The sequence below is a fragment of the Callospermophilus lateralis genome, chromosome X, assembly GCF_048772815.1.
Source record: "Callospermophilus lateralis isolate mCalLat2 chromosome X, mCalLat2.hap1, whole genome shotgun sequence".
NCBI lineage: Eukaryota > Metazoa > Chordata > Mammalia > Rodentia > Sciuridae > Callospermophilus > Callospermophilus lateralis.
This window is the reverse complement of record NC_135325.1, coordinates 48,172,684-48,191,168: the sequence shown is the minus strand read 5'-3', so window position 1 is coordinate 48,191,168 and position 18,485 is coordinate 48,172,684. Positions and strand designations below refer to the sequence as shown.

The 18,485-nt window shown below is 34.6% G+C and overlaps 1 protein-coding gene and 1 non-coding gene across 2 annotated transcripts in view; both read right to left on the bottom strand.

The window, feature by feature from the left end:
• Window positions 1-18,485, bottom strand: part of Abcb7 (ATP binding cassette subfamily B member 7) — a 103,513-nt gene that overhangs the window by 76,041 nt on the left and 8,987 nt on the right. The window lies entirely within an intron of this gene.
• LOC143639645 (U6 spliceosomal RNA) lies at window positions 2,661-2,765 on the bottom strand. The gene has a single exon (XR_013154788.1). It is a non-coding gene; the product is annotated as a U6 spliceosomal RNA (small nuclear RNA).

Genomic DNA, 18,485 nt, shown 5'->3' with positions numbered 1-18,485 from the left:
TCTTCAGGAGGATGCAAGATAAAAATCACAATAAAACATCACTGCACATCTACTAGTATGACTCAAATTTTAAAAAATATTAACAAATGTTGACAAGGATATGAAGAAATTGGAACCCTCAGTAGTCCCTCTTTATCTGCACATATCTATATGTTCCCAGATCCCTAGTGGATAGCACCAAATCCTATATACAAGCACTGTGATACCAACAGTCAATCTGATGAGTGACTAATAGACTTGTAGTACATGCAGTCTAGATACACTGGACAAAGGAATAATTTATGCACCAGGCATAAATTTCCACTACTCAGAAAGGCATATAATTTAAAACTTTTAAATTGTTTATTTCTGGAGTTTTCAATTTAATATTTTGGATTACAGCTGACCCACAGGTAAATGAACCACAGAAAGAGAAATGTGGATAAGGGGAGAATACTGTATATACAAATGAGCTCCAACAGAAGAAAAAGTATGTATTCTATAGCTATTAGGTACATATGTACATAGATGTATATATACACACACATACATATACACAGATATGTATGTACACAGTATACAAAATCAAGCTTGGCAATGTTGGTCAAATCTGTATTTAATCAATTTTAAGTGTTGGCTACTTTAGAATATTTTTCTTTTTAAGTTTTGATAAAATATCTTTATAAGTGTTCCTACAAACCAGATATTCATACTAAAAAAGGAAATTAAGAAATACATTTCATAGCCATTAGCAAGGAACTTGAAACATAGAACAACTTTTTAAACAATCCCTATTCCTTCTCATACTTTCTATAGGAGAGCTGTTTCCTAGCCTGACTATCCTCTGGGAGCTTTGTAAAAATATAGGCTCTTTATGCTCCCAGACATGCTGCACAAGAATCTTCAAGGATGTGATACAGAGATCCGAAACTATTTTTAAAAACCTCAAGGTAATTCTGATGCAGCTAACCGAGTACCTAAGTCCAAGCTCACACCTGTCATTCACTGCTATATACCATTCAAGATTCATCTTCTTCAAAACCCTTAAAACTCTTAGTCTTCCTCCTCAAAATTCTCAAACGGCTCCCTGCAAACTATAACACTATTGGAATAGTATTCAAGTTCTTTGTTGATTTGATGCCAACTGACCTTTTCAGTCATGTCTCCCTCAGCTCTAATTCATAAATTCAACACTTTATTCAAACTGATGCTAAGACTTCCTTATCCATGGATTCCTCATCCACAGATACAACCAAAGATTGAAAATATTTTAAGTTTCATCTGTATTGAACACATATAGGCTTGTTCTCTTTGTCTTTATTTCCTAAACAATATAGTATAACAACTATTTACAAAGCATATACATTGCATTAGGTATTATAAGTTATCTAAAAGTGATTTAAAGTGAACAAGAGGATGAGTGTTGGTTATATGTAAATACTATGCCATTTTATATAAGGGACTTGAATATCAATGGGTTTGTGTATCTGAGGAGGATCCTGGAGTCAATCCCCTATACATACAGAGGGATGATTGTATTCACTAACCCCCAGACACGGTTTTGCACTTTTACTGTCACCAATTCTCCTGCCTAGAATGTCTTCTCCATTCTTTATTTGAGTACAAGTCCCTCAAGACTTCACTCAAAACACTACCTCCTTCCTAAATCTTATCCATACACTCTCTTCTAAAGTAATTCTCCCTCCTCTGAGTACTGATTTTCCTACCTCATTGGTCAATTAATCAATTGGTCACGTAATCTCTTCTACTATGGTTCTAAACTATTCTTTAAATCATTTTTTTTAAATTTAGGCTTAAGTATTAAATTTTATCCAATTAGTCTATATACTCAATAAGGGCATAGAACATATTTTGTATCTACCATACCAAGTTTCATAATGCTTCACTGAGAAAATACATTGATTTAATTGAAATCCCTTCCACCTGGAAAGTCTTCACTCTCACTTTGATAGAGAACTAGGATGAAAGGTTAACATAGGTTTGGGAGTCAAAATAAAGGAAAGATTTCTCCTTTTATGTTTTTATTAGTGTACAGTTATTACTTCCATACAATCTCATCTCTGGCCTTATTTTGATACTTTCTTTAATTTAAAGGTAGGATGTAGGAAGGACAATGTATCCCAAGTCAAAACTAAAATCCAGAGAAATCAGAAAACAAAGCTATAGCACTTCTCTTATTCTTCTCCTCCTCTATCACAAAATTCCTATATTCTTCATAATTTTACCTGTGAACTATCAGACTTGGGGGAAAAAAACAGAAGCTATACTACCAGGACAAAATCTTGAGAAGTTTTTTTTTTTAAACGGTAGACTTCATGTGATCAGGATGCAATGTGCAGCACAGGACAGACAAGCTAAAGTCATCTCTCACCAGCATGTTGGTATTTTATAATTTTGAATCAAGTCACACAGGCAGAAATCGTTTCAGGTTCTAGCAGCTGCTTCCTGGAGAAACTTAAAGGTAACAGCAAAGGGGAAAATATAAGTGGGGTCCTGAAATTTATATTTACTTCAACATATTACAGCATCACAAAAATAAATTAGGTTCACTATAGAGAATTTGAAAATATAGAGCCTAGAAAATAATAATCATATATTATCCTAGCACCCAGAGATAAACAGTTTTTACATTTGGGTGTGCTTTCTTTTATTTCTTTAGAAACAATATAGAATGCTTCACAAATTTCTATGTCATCCTTGTGTGCAGAGGCCATGCTAGTCTTCCCTGCATCATTCCCATTTTACTACATTTACTACCAAAGCAAGCACTGCATGTGCTTTCTTTCAATCTATTTCTTTTTCTCTCACATATATTTTTTTTTTCAATTTAAGGAGAGGGAAATGCGAATGACCTTGATTTGATCACTACAGATTGAATATATGTACCAAATTATCATGTGCCATAAATGTTATAATCTCTATGTCAATTAAAAATTTGGCTAAATTTTTTAAAAAGTACAATTATTTGGCCTATTGAATTTGTAGCCTGCTTTTTATACTGAACACTACATGACATGCATTTTCTCCATCATTAAATATTTTTGGCAAAACATCATTTTGATTGCTGAAACACAATTTCTTTAACTATTTCCCTAAGTGTTATAAAACTTTTTCAACTTTTCTATTACAATACAGTAAAAAATATCCTTGAATTCATTTATAAACTCTTGTGCACTTTCTTAATTGTATCCTTGGGATAGATTCTTAGAAGTAGAATTGCTGGGTCAAAGGGCATGAACATTTTTAAGATTTTTTATTTTATCTGAGAAACTGCCCTCCAGAAATGCTGTGTCAACTTACATTCCCAGTAGTGGTGCATAAAAATCATTTGAATACAGCAACACTGAGGTATATGTATGTATATTTTTTACTATTGTCAATAGGACTGAGGATCTTCCTGTTTTTAACTCATTTCTTTGATTTTAAAAATAAAGTTAGGGAGCTGGGGTAACGGCTCAGTGGTAGAGAGCTTGCCTAGCATGTGTGAGGCATTGGTTCGATCCTTAGCACCACATAAAAATAAATAAAATAAAGGTATTGTGTCCATTTATAACTAAAATAATTTAAAAAAAACAAAGTTGGGCATCTTTTCTTATACGTATTAACTATTTATCCCATATTCCTTTTCCTTATGAATAGCCTCATCACTTCTTTATCTTCCAATTGGGTTTTTGGTCTTTTTGTTAAAAAAAATTCATCTGTATAAGTTCTTTGTGTATAAGTGTATCAACCCTTTATTGGCCTTATGTTATAAATGTTTATGGTTTTTATGTCATCTTTGACAAAGACATATGTACTATTTTTCCACCATCAAATTTATTAATTCTGTTTCTTTGTTCTCATGCTTAGAAAATCCATTCTTACCCTGTAAATAATACCTCTTTAAGATATATTTATGGTTTCTGCCCTCCCTACTGCACCTTGTCCCTGGAATCATAAATGAAACAATTTAGAAAGTGGAAATTCTCCCTCTGATATATCTGATTTACACAATTGTCATGTTATTGTAAATCATCATTTTTTAAATGTTGATGTACCAATAAATAATCACAGAAGAGTTTTCTTAATAAATTATTTTGTCAAATATTAAAAGGAATAGTCATATTATTTTTTTCTTTTAAGGTTGAATTTGGTAATATTTAATTCCTAATTCATTTGCTGTTTTTGGCATATGATATTTTTACTCTTTTTTCCTCTACTGATCCGAATTCTGAAAAATTTGTCAAATACCAAATTTATATTTGGGTCAGTTTCAACATTTGATATCTGGTCTCATTAACCTCCCTAACTATACATATGCCAGTACCAAATTGCTTACTTTATAATATAGCCTAATATCGGATAGGATCAGTTTTTCCTTTCAAACACACCTGCATTACTCTCTAAACCAAATTTCATTGGTTTGTCTCACCAGTTAACTCTTCCAGAGCAGCTTGACAAAATAATATTGTCAAAGCCTCCTTAAATTTGTGTAGGGATGTTGACTAGATTCCACTCAATCTATTAACTAGATTGATGTTGGGGAACATCAACATCAATATAATATTGGATAATCTAGTATTTTTCTCATTTGAATTTTCCTTAATGTACTTCAGTTAAGTTTTAAGTTTTGGTCATATGGGTCTCAAACATTCTATATAAATTTATTGCTAATGTGCATATACACTATTGATATCATGAGAATCCACTCATTTTATTTTCTATAAACTAAGAACATCTCTGCAATACATGGAAGCATGTGGAACCTTTGTACTAACCTGTATTATTATATATTTATAGATTAAAAGCTTGCATGTAGAAATTTCCACAGATACCATCTGTGAGAATCAATTAAGGTGCTTTTAAAGAATATATTCTCCCCTCAACTCCCAACCCTAGGCAACATTCCTTCCTGAAATCTTGAATGCTTTATAAGTACCTAAGAATAGGTTGCTATAATTACTAAGATTATAAGCTTCCTAACATGACTCAGGAGGCCCTGCATAGTTAGACCCATACCTATCTCTCTTCTTCTCTAGTCTTACAGTATCTTACCCTGTGCTCTTGGACTCCCAATCACCACAGAGCTTTAGTACATGTGTTTCCCTCTGCCTGGAATGCTCTCCCTTTTCTTTGCCTATTTAACTCCTACTCATCCTTCAGATCTTTGCTCAGGCATCATTATCTCATAGAAGGCTCTCCTAACTTTCTTGATAAGGTCAAATCTCCATATTAGCAAGTCTCATGGCAGCATGCACCTTCCAGTATAGCACTTGTCACTTTTCCAATTCTGCATTTTAATTTGTTGTCATCATTTCATGTCTATATCTCCATATCCCCATCTACTTGACCCATCTGGTCCATGAAGGGCAGGACTAAGCCTGTTTACCCCTGGCCAATCACATTTCTTGACACACAATATTCTTTCTGATTATTTGTTAAATTAACAGTTAAAAATACTAACAGTAAATCTGGGGTAACTTGACATTTCTGTTACCAGCAACTGTCTTTTAAATTTGGTTCAACTTCTCAACTTTTCAGTTGATTTCAAAGGTAATGGTAACAGAAAACCCCAGGAAATAAGAGAATGACAGCTCCACCCATTCCCGAATTTCTTTGTGGATTTTCATCTCAGTAGTCCTTAGGTCAGAATTCTAGGAAGAATTGAGCAATGGTTAATATACATAAAAGTCTGCTGAAATGAAGAGAATTAAAATCCTAAAATGCCATGGCAGAACAATCTTCTATTATAAGTTAGGAGCACTTGGTTCTTCTGAGCTGGGTTCATTCATTATCTCACTATGCTACAAGCCATGTGATTCTTCATTTTCTCAATTGTAAGATCAGTAAAATGGAATAGATTACCCCTGAAGTCTCCTAATGCCAAATCTGATAAATCTATGATTCATGTGTAATTGCTTATTGTACTTAAGAAAAGCAACTGCTTTTGCTGGCAATTAAAACATTAGCTAACAAACCATTTGAAATGCCATCCAAGAGTAAACCGAGTTTACTTAAATGAAATCTGGATGGAATACAATATTTGACTTTCCAATATGACTATCACTGAAATCTGTTTTATTCACTAAAATTCTATTTTTAAGTAAAATTCTTTCATGAAGTACTCATGAATTTCAAACTTCAGCAAATCAAAAATGAAAGTGAACTCATCAAAAGATCACTGCCGCGTGTGGTGGTGCATGCCTGTAATCCCAGAGGCTCCAGAGGCTGAGGCAGGAGGATCGTGAGTTCAAAGCCAGCCTCAGCAAAAGCGAGGCACTAAGCAACTCAGTGAGACACTAAATAAAATACAAAAGAGGGCTGGGGATGTGGGTCAGCAGTCAACTGCCCCTGAGTTCAATCCCTCATACCAAAAAAAAAAAAAATGACTACATGACATAATTGTACACACATTTGGGATGGGGAGCCTTTACAGTGTTAAAATGACCTTTCAACCCACAGTGATGTATAGATTCAATGCAATTCCTATCAAAATCCTAACAGCATTTTGTGCTGAGACTGAGAAAAACATCCTAAATATCCTATAGAATCCCAAGGGATCTTGGATAGGACAAGATTACTTTGAAAAAAAAAAAAAAACACCTTGTAAGAAATTTTAACATATTAGAATAATACATCCTATGACTAATAACCTGAAAACCATATTGGCTATAAAAACTATAATTACTTGCTATTCAATGTTTTTATATCCTAAGTACCAACCTAAATTACTAAAAGTCTGAACATTAAAATGAAGGTTTTAAAAACACTGATGATAGTTCAGATATAGATGAGTTTAAATATTATAAATAAACTAAGTAAGTTCATTAAAGAGTAAATAAAATAATTAAGTTTGGTCACAACACTTGGATTTATTCCTGGAATGCAAGGATGAATCAACAGACGAAAATCAGTCGATTTAAGACATCACTTTAATAGGAGGATAAAACCACACTATCATCTCAATGCAGAAAAAGCATTTGACAAAATTCAACACCATTCATAACAAAAATGTTTAAAACACTAAGAACAGGAGGAAACTAACTCAATATAAAAAGAGTGCTATATAAAAAATATATACAACAGCAACAGACTGAAAGCTTTTACTCCAAGATTAGGCACAAGGTAAGGATGCCCATTCTTACCACTTCTATTCAATACAGTATTTAGCTGTCCTATCCAGAGAAATTAAACAAGAAAACAAAATAAAAAGCCTCCAAAGTGGACAGGAAGAATGATCAGATGACATGATCATATATGCAGAAAGCCCTAAACATTCCTCAAAAACACTGTTAAAGACAGGGTATAGTAGCACATATCTGTAATCCCAACTACTCAGGAGGCGGGGACAAATAGATCACAAGTACAAGGCTAGTCTTGGCAATTTATTGAGACTATGTCTCAAAATAAAACTAAAAAGGTCTGAGGATGTAGTTCAGGGCTAAAGCGCCCCAGGTTCAATCCCCAATACTGCCTTCCCCCAAAAAAGCCTGTCAAAATAACAAATTCAGTAATGGTTGCAAAGCAAAAATCAATCATATTTCTATACACTAACAATGAACATTACAAAAAGAAAATTAAGAAAATCTCATTTACAATGGTATCAAAAAATAAAATACAATGCTTAGGAATAAACTTCACCAAAGAGGAGAATGATTTATACATTGAAAACTACAAAATATTGTTGAAAGAAACTGAAGAGGACACAAATGCATGGAAAGGCATCCAATGTTCATGGGCTGGAAGACTTTACATTGTTAAAATGACCATTCAATACATAGTGATCTACAGAGTCAATGCAATCCCTATTGAAATACTAATGGCATTTTAAACAGAAATTAAGTAAAACAACCTAAATTCCAATGGGATCTCAAGGGATCTTGAATAAGCCAAAACACTCTTAAGAAGAATAAAATTGTAAGCCTCACAACTTCTTGAGTTCAAAGCATATTACAAAGCTACAGAAATCAAAATAGTGTGGTACTGGCATAAACATATATAGGCCAATGGAACAGAATGCAGAGCCCAGAAATAAACCCTCATGCATATAGTGAAATGATGCTTGATGAGGATGCCAACAATACACAGTGGGGAAAAAACAGTCTCTTCAACAAATTGTGCTGGGAAAAATGGGTATATACATGCAAAAGAATGAAATGGGACTCTTATCATACACCATGTACAAATATTGACTCAACACAGATTAAAATAAATGTAAGACCTGTACTAAAAAACTTACAGAAGATTACAGGGGAAGACTGTATGAAATAGAATTTGGCAATTATTTCTTGGATATGACAACAAAAATAAAAATTAATAGGAGTACATCAAACCTAAAAACTTCTGCACATTAAATGAAACAACAGAATGAAAAGACAAATTATCCAATGGGGAAGGATCAATTGGCCATAATTCTGGGTTTAATTCTGAGCTTTTAATTCTATGCCATTGGTCTATCCTTAAATCAATAACCACACTTTCAATTACTGTAGCTCTGCAGTAGGCTTTCAAATCAGAAAGTGTGAGTCTTCCAAAGTAAGGATATTAATTCCATATCAGATACATAAATTGCAAATATCAACACTGTATATAGAGCCTGCCTGTTAGTCAGTTAGTAGCTGTCTGGGTTATCAGATTGGCTACTGGGGTAGGTACTGCAGTGCTTGTGTACAAGCAATCCTTATTTTACTTAATAACAACCCCCAAGCACAAAAGTAGTAATGCTGGCAATTTGGATATGCCAAGGAAAAACCTTAAAGTGCTACCCCTAGGTAAAACGTTGAACTTTTGACAAGCACACTGAGATAATTCCAAGGAGAAAGAACAGTATCTTCAATAAATGGTGCTGAGACAATTGGATATCCACGTGCAAAAGAATTTAGACTCAAAAGGGGGGGGGGGTCCTCATGACCTTAGCTTTGGCAGTGGAAGAAACGCATAAGAAGATTCTCAACATCATTAGTCATTAGGAAAATGCAAATCAAAACCACAGTAAGGTACTAATTCTTATCTATTAGGATGGCTATACTAAAAAATAGAAACAAACACGCTCACACACATAAAAATAATACAGAAAATAAAAAGTGCTGTCAGAAGTGTGGAAAAAATGGAACCTTAAACATTGCTATTAGGGATGCAAAGTGGTTCACTGCTGTGGAAAATAGTTTGGCAGTTCCTCAGTAAGTTAAATATAGAATTACCTTATGACCCTGCGATTCCACTCTGAGGTATATTCCCAAAATAATGGAAAACAGGTACTCAAAATACAAACAAACTATATGAACATGCTTGTTAATGATGGCACTATTCACAATAGCCAAATGTCCTCTCCAGAAGAATGGATTAAAAAACTGTGGTATGTAAGTACAAAACTGTTATCCAGTTACAAAAATTGAAGTAATAATGCATGCCACAAAATAGATGAACCTCTGAAACATTATGCTTAGGGAAAGAAAAGAGAACACAGAAGGCTATGTATTATATGATTCCATTTACATGGAATGTATGAGACAGATAAATTTACAGAGATGGGTTGCCAGGGGCTAAAGGGAGAAAGGAATAAAGATAAACTGCTCAACAGATAAGAAATTTTACTTTGAAGTGATAGAAATATTTTGGAAGTACTCAAAGGTGCTGGTTTCACAACTGGGAATTTACTAAATGCCAATGAATTTTTCACTTGAAAGTGGTTAACTTTATATTGTGTAAATTTCACCTCAGTGCTTTAAAAAAGTGATCTATGACAGAATTATATCAAGAGTACTTAATTATAAGTATCAAATGAAATCTGACACATATTCTGAAGATAGTTTATCAAATAAAATAATCGTAATTTTTCCCAAAAAAACTAGATTTAACAGTCTCACAGGTCTCATGTGATATTAATGGTTAACATCACTAATTGTAAAGCATACAAAATTTTAGTAGCAAGACCAGGAAATACACTTGTTCGTGGATAATGATGGTCCCTAGAACTTGAAAACTGATATGTTTAAAAATATATAGTCATCCAGCAAACAGATCTTGGTTTCTAAATACCATTTTCCAATACAAGGTACAAGGTTCCTTGAAAAAAGACTGATTGGAGGGCTAGGTCAGAGAAAATGTAAAATGAACCTGGAATTTCATGTGATGCCAGAAAGTAAAGAAGAACCTGAAAAAAGTTGGGAGGAATGACCAAAGGATTCAGGAGCCAATCTTAAGGCACTCCCAATGGCTTAAAGCTAGAACAACCAGAACAACAAAATAATGAGCGTGCTAGATCAACATCAATGGGTCCATCCTGTAATAAATAAGTCCACAATTACATGAGGGAGAAGGAACAATTCTTCCTATAGAAAAATTCCAATTAAGAAATACAGAAGGAATGAGGGAAAGAGAAAAATGTAATTAATCAAACACTACAATAATAATTGCTATAGACAAGATCCACTAAAATTAACTGGTGAAAGTTAAGGGGGAAAAAGGATATTTGCACACTCTCAAAGAATCTCTCCCAAAGTGTTTTTCATTATAAAGAGGGAAAGAGTAATTTTCAATGGAGAAACGCAGGAGACACCACCTTAACCAAGTGAGGGTCATCAACATCACCAGGAATAAGATTTATCAACATCACATACCCCCAATAGGATACATTAAGAAGGACACAGCATAATTTCTTAAGACTGCTTACAACACTATAATATGGCTTCTACCTCCATATTACCACTGAAACTGCTTCATATTGCCAAATTCAAACACTTCACATATTCATCTTATGTATCACCTCTGTGGTATAACATTATTAATGATTTCTAACTTTCTGAAGACCCTTTTCCTATAGCTTCTAGCATACCAATCTACTCCACTTTATTAACCTCTCTGCCACTACTGATTCTTCTTAAACATTTCCTTCCCTTTAGATACTGATGAGTTCAGGGGCTAGGAATGTAACTTGGTGGCAGAGTTCTTGCTTAGCAAGCATAAGGTCCTTGGTTCAATCCCCAGTAAAATGTGCCCCACACATGTGCACTTACACATACATGCAAATATTGATGGTTTCAGGAAATTCTTCCTTGGCCCTCTATTTTTTTCTCATCCTATAGAGTCCCCAGAAATTATCCATTACCACCAAAAAATAAATAAATAAATAAACAAAACACCTCCAAGACAATGACTCTCAAACTTTACACCTTAAGCCCAGACCTCTTCCTTGAGTACTTACCCTATATATGAGACATTTTCACCATATCTCAAGCAGCTTAAACTGTATATCACCTAAACTGAATATGAGCTTATTTTTTCCATCTATTCTAATTCCCCACCACATGAACTGCTTCTCCCTATCTTAATTCACAGCATCAGTATCCACCCAGCTGTCTAGGCTAGAAACTTAGGAGCTATTCCCTATTCTTCTTTACCCTTTGTATCAAACTATTCATTAACTCTTGCAGCTTTACCTTCTGAACATCTCCCAAATCAACACCATAACTCTCCCTGAGACCTTGTCCCTTCTCTCCAACATTACTATAAACACTCTGTTACTTACAAACAAAATGTCTCCACATTTCCAATCTTGTCTATCTCCAATCCACCCTCCAATCTTCAAATTTTCCAAAGGAGACCTGTTATTTACCATTTCATCCCCCTAAAATACCCTTTCTCCACCTACCCACCAGGCCAACATCTACCTACAAGCCTTTAGTGACCATCTACAAATTTTTCATCTGGAAAATCTTTCCTGACCTCTCTAGATTGAAGGTGTTTCTCCATTTCTGGGCTCCCATAAAATCTAGTACACAGCTCTATGAAAGAAATTCCCACACCTTACTTGGATTGGTTTATCTGTTTTCTCCTTAAAAATCTTAATTTCTTAATAGCCTAATCATATGAGCTGTATAGGCAGTCTCTACAAAGATTGTATTTTATTAAAGAATCATGGTAAACCAAAATTGTATGACCTTGTCTGCCAGTGTCTACCAAATGGCAGGTGCTAAATCAAAGTAAAAATGGCTTAATTCAATACTCAGCATCCCAAAAATGGCTTAAGATGATAGTGGCATTTCTTTTGTAAATATAGAACTGTTAGGTTGTAATAAAGCCTAAAAGAATAGTATGATTTTACTACTTTTGAATGTATGACAATATTCTAAGCTAATAATATATGAAGATCAGCTTAAAAGACAGTTTTTAAATTTACATATAGGTTTATTTTAAAAGCTTTAATCTAGCTATTCATCAAGGTAATTGATCTGGGTAAACAAAAGGTCAACTAAATAGGAAGTAAAATTCATCAATGAGAATTGTGACAGTAGAGCTAACAAGATGAAGGGAAAGAAATAACTCAAAAGACCTGTATTAGAGTTTTAGTTCTGTCACTAATTAGCTGGAGCGTAACTGAACTACTTGAGAGGAATTCAAAATAGAAATAATTATAATAGCCTAACCATATGAGCTGTATAGGCAGTCTCTACAAAGATTGTATTTTATTAAAGAATCATAGTAAACCAAAATTGTATGGCGAATTTTAAAGGACTTAATAATTCACAAAGTACTTTTACATGTATCATTGCTCCAGAATTGTGGGAAATTGGTAAGGTAAATCTTATTCAAATGCTCATTTTGTAGTCTAAAAACACTGAGACTGAGATAAAGTAACTAAGGGAAGGGAATACTCTCCTGCTTCTAAACCCTGCCCTTTTTCCATGGTACAAAAATATTTGTTGACAAGTCCTAAAAAGTCTCATGACAGGCAGTGCAGGTCCTTATCGTTTTTCTCCTATATTACTTCAATATCCTCCTAACTTATGATGCCCCTATCTACAATTCCTGTCTATTTCTAATCTGTCCTTCAAACTGCAGCCAGAAGCACATTCCTGAAACAAATTTGAAAATGTCATCCCTTATTTAATATTAGCCATCCCTCAGTATCCAGGGAGGATTAGTTCCAAGACACCACCCATACCACAATCGAGTCTCTTATATAAAATGGCATAGTATTTTCATAAAATATACACATGTCCTCACATATATTTTAAATCACCACTAGATTACTTTTAGTGCCTAATACAATGTAAATGCTACATAAAGAGCTACAATACTGTGTTGTTTAGGGAACAATGACAAAAAAAGTCTATATATATTCAATATAGATGCGATTTTTGTCCTGAACTATTTTGATCTGCAAATGATTGAATCTATGATGCAGAACCCAGGGATATGGAGCATCTACTATACTTTGTAGACTAGACATGTCCAATAGAACTTTCTGTGATGACAGAAATATTCTATTATCAGCTTGTATGGTCAAATACAATAGCCACTTAGTCACATATGGCTGCTTAGCATTTAAATTATGTCTAATGTGACTAAGATACTGTTTTTAATGAATTTAAATAGTTACATGTAGCTAATACCTACTATACTAGACAGTGAAACACTAATATGGAGCCTTTATTTTATTTCCTGATCCATGAGAAAAACCACTAAGTAAGTAGAGACAGAAAATGTGAAATTTTAAATTATTTTGTAAACTAAAAACATTGTGAAAATAGCTAGTACTATTATAAGTATAGGTTACACCAAAGTGCTAGCATAGCTGTCTCTTCCTTCCTTCCTTCCTTCCTCCCTCCCTCCCTCCCTCCCTCCTTCCTTCCTTCCTTTCTTCCTTTCTTTCTTTCTCTTTTTTTCTGTATTTCCTAATCTTTCAATAGTGGGTATGTACTGTTTTGGTAACTCTTTTTAATATAAGAACCTGTTTTGAAAAAAGAAAGCTAAGTATATATATATAGCTTTGTATTAGGCAGAATCAAATACAGTAAGCAGAATGCCTGTGTTACAGAGTAGAAGAAACCACTGAAATGAACAAAAAACACGGGGCCTCAATCTTTAAAGAATCCTACAATAAAATAACAAACGAAAAATTGGTTAAATCTAAAAGCAGCAGAATATTTCCAGGAAAACATTGCAAACATGTTAAAGACCTTTTCACATTATACAAAATAATCATTGAGTCACATACAGGGATGTTAATATGTATTACTAGTAGACAAAGTGAACTAGACTTCCAATAAATGAATATATTAACACAACCTAAAAAAGGACAGTTCACCAACTGAAAAGATTAAAAAAGATTTTTTTTCTATTATAAAGACAAATATATACCAGGCTTGGCAATCCATGCCTGTAATCCCAGCTATTTGAAAGGCCTAGGCAAGAGAATCACAAGCTCGAGGCCAGTCTGGGCAACTTGGCAAGACCCTATCTCAAAATAAAATTTTAAAAAGGTGGGGGTAGGGATGGCTGGGATGTAGCTCAGTGGTAGAGTAACATGAGTAAGGCCCTGAGTTCACTCCCAAGTACTACCAAAAACAAAAATACAGAAGAAAGAAAAAAACAAAGTATATCAAACTTTGCCCAGTTATCTAAAATATCAAGGTACAGTTTGTCTTCTAGCTTCCAAACCCATCCTCTCTTCCAGAGGTAAGCACCATTGCCAATTTGGAGTATATCCTTCCAGTTTTCTTTGCATTTTCATACACACACACACACACACACACACACACACAGACTTATGGGCTAAATTGTGTCCTACACTTCCAAAATTCATATTTTTGAAGTCCTAATTTTCAGTATTTTATAACATGACTGCTTTTGGATATAGATCCTTACATGAGGCAATTAAAAAGTTAAATGAGGTCTTTATGGTGGGCCCCAATCCAATATAACTAGTGTCCTTCTAAGCAGAGATCAGGACACACACACACAGAGGAAACCACATACCTGATCCTCTTGAAACTACATGCAAAATAAAGTGTGTGTTGGTGCATTTTTCTAAGGAGAGAGTCCATGGCTTTTATTAGTCTCAAAGGGTATAGTGTTGTAAATGAAAAGTTTATAACACTGTTATGAACTTTGGCTTCCCCCTACTAATCTTAATAACTAATTCAAATCAATGTGTCAATGGCTTAAAGAATGTTATTTATTCAACTATCTCTGATTGATGAGTCCTTTGAATTACTCCTCTCAATTCCCCACTGCCATTTTCAAACTAAGACTTTTATATTTCTATTCCTTATCATTTACAGTCTATGTAAACTTCACCTTTATTCACAACTTTTATAATACTTCTATTGTTCTTCACTAGGTGACCTTAAAAACCTATGCTTACTTTCCTAGGTGATTTCAGAACTTATTTTACTTTTTCCTCCATGTTACTACCATCTCTCCAATAATAACAAATACTAAATTTGTCATCAGTCTCAATTTTTCTACTCCTATCCTTAGATCTACAAGTGCCATGAGAAGAGGCAGAAAAATACAAATTTGTGCCATTAAAAGTTCATACAAGGTGGGCACGGTGACGCATGCCTATAATCCCAGGGGCTTGGGAAGCTGAGATGGGAGGATCTCAATTTCAAAGCCAACCTCAGTAAAGGTAAAGCACTAAGCAACTCAGTGAGACCCTGTCTCTGAATGAAATACAAAGTGGGGCCGGGGATGTGGCTCCGTGGTTGAGTAACCAGTTTAATCCCTGGTACACCCCCCTCCCCCTGCCAAAAAAAATCATACTTCCACTTTGCCAACATTGCTTCTGAAAAGCTTATTACTACCAATTAAAACAGACTCACAAAGTAGAGGCACTATATACAAAGAGCACGTCCCAATAAATTAGAGTTGGGAAATGAAAGATTTGGAAAACACTTTAGTGATCTGGTAGCCAAATATTATTCATTTACAGAATTAGAGATCCTAAAGAACAAATGCATTAATTACAGAGTAGAAGTTAATAAAAAATAAAAATTTAGCTTAGATGTTCCAAGGTCCTGGCCCAATGATCACTCCACTATGACATGCTGTGCCCTTTGAACACCAGTTGTTTTAAACTCATTAATATTTAAAAATCAAAATGCTTTAAATTATCTGTATTTTCTTTATAGTAAGACTAAATTATTATTGGCTCAGACCCCTTAATAGTATTCAATATCATTCCTCTGTAGCTCATTAGGTGAAAATGACACAAGGGAACAATTAAAAGCTTTACTGAAATCAAAATAGACTGCACTTTTAAGTGCACTGTCACTCTCAAGAAAAATTGAATAAATTCCATATATCTTATTCTTCTTAAAATCAAGCTGGCTATTTTCTAACAGCTTTTGTTTTTGTAATGATTGCAAATTACTGTTTATTGATTTGTTCAAGTATCTCCTAATACCAGAGCCAAAACTAAAATCCAACTCTTATGATCACTGGTTTATCAATGTTCTTTCTGTAAGATTAACCATATTTAAAGTGAGTTGTGATCCTCAATGATACAAAGTCAGTTCTATCTTTAAGAAGATACCTATTTAAGTTATCATTAATGGTTTTTTATTCTGCCTCTTAGAAGTTAACATTACACAATGTATGCATGTATTAAAACATCACATGGCACCTCAAAATTAGGATAATTTTTATGCTTTCTTTTTTTCTTAATAACTTTATTTTATTTATTTATATTTATGTGGTGCTGAGAACTGAACCCAGTGCCTCACACTTGCTAGGCAAGCACTCTACCACTGAGCCACAACCTCAATACCAATTTTTAGGTTTTCATGTATCAGTTAAAAATAAATTTAAATGTAAATGTCTTTCTTGGTCTCCCAATAAAAGTACTATGCTATGTTATGGATGTATTCACCTAGAACATCTATGTTTAAACAATCATCAATGTGATGGGTTAAGAGGTGGGGCCACTGGGAGGTGATTAGGGCATAAAATTGGAGCTCTTGTGAATGGGATTAGTGCCTTCAGAAAAGAGTCCCCACAGAGCTGCCTTGCCTTTTTCACCAGTGAGGACATAGTTAAAAGGCACCGTTCATGAACCAAAGAGCAGGCACTCACCAGAAACCATCCAATTTATAGTATTTTGTTACAAGAACCCAAATAGACTAAGATGATTAGTCTAAGAAATTATTTCTTGAAGCTGAAGATGTATGTCAGTGGTAGAGCACTTGCATAGCACATGCAAGGCCCTGCGTTCAACAACCAGGACTGCATACAGAAAAAAGAAATTCTTTCTTATATGCACATTAAATCCCTCTTCCTTCAACTTAACTCACCATCTTTATATCATAATTTAATGCCCCAGGTAGGGTCAGTATTACTCAACTGTTAGAAGGACAGCTTTTAACTTTAAGTAATCATCTTTCCTTTATTAAGTGTCGCCAAATCTCCTCCTACCCTTTTGAGTTCCATGCTAAACCATCTACTTAAAGACACCCTTATTTTTTCCAGTAAGTTCTATTTTTCATTCTCAGTATATTTTGGGTCTGTTCAGTAATCACTGTAGTGATATGCACCTATGCTGGGAAAGTTAAACATGAACTAGGATCTCTAAAAAGTAGAGTAGGAAGATTATTTGCCTAATCATCATTATATTCCCACTTCGGTTAATATGAACGCTAAAAAAAGTGGTCTTTTAACTTTCATCTGCTTGGTTAACTAACTATCAGGAGTCAGTCAGAGATGAAAAGTGTGAAGAGGGAACTTACTATTAGAAGAAATTAACACTCCCATCCATTGTCCCTGAGGCCAGAGCCAACAAGTAAAAATAAACAGTATCTATCCAAAACAACTACACAATGGTACACACAAAGTAAGCATGCTAAGAAAAAAGGTGTGTCAAACCTCACTGGGAATATCTCAGACAAACCTAAGAGAAAGAATAGACTATTTTGCTGCATGTCAAAGGGCTTGAGCTGGTAAAAAACAAATGAAGAATTCTGAATCTGGCATGAAAATATAAGCAGCTCCTTGAACCTACTCTCCAGCAACACTGGTAAAATTCTAAAAGAACAACCATTTGAAGTCCCTAGAAATGGTCCTGAGGGCATAAAGCAAATGAAATAACATTTATTGAAGAAAATATATGAAAGCTCAGTAAGAACAGCAAGAGCCTCTGGTGATGAACCAGAACATACTCCCTGCCTTCCCGTCCCAGTTCAGTGATATAAAAAGTCCACTGGAGAGAGACATGGACTGCTCCCCTCAAATTCCTATTTTCTAGGAAAGGCAGAACTGAAGCATTTCTCATTCTGCCCTCAGGGACTTGTTGCTGAATCTAAATTCTGGGTTACTGTGCCAAAAAGGAAAGAGCTCCCTTCTTCCACACATCCCCACTGGAACAATATAAGCTCTGCCTTGATGTGATACTTTTGAGAATACTGAGGCCTCATTTACCCTAGAGCTGGATTGTAAAATCTTGGTTCTATACCAAGAGAGGCAAGCCACTGCTCCCACTTTCACCTGAACTCAGCTCCCCAAGTGAGAGTATAACTCAGAAATGTACCAATGTTTCCAACCTCAGTCTCCAGACTGTGGCTGGGAGATTTTGTCTGGCAGGAGAAGGTGGTCCTAGAGCAGGTAGCTCTTAATCTCTTCCCAGAAGAGTTGACTCATTTGCAACTCAGTGTGAAAAAGTTCAAGCCTTAAGTTTCTCTTAAAAGTGGAGGTTGTGGTGAAAAGCAATTGAAAGGAGACTGACTGGG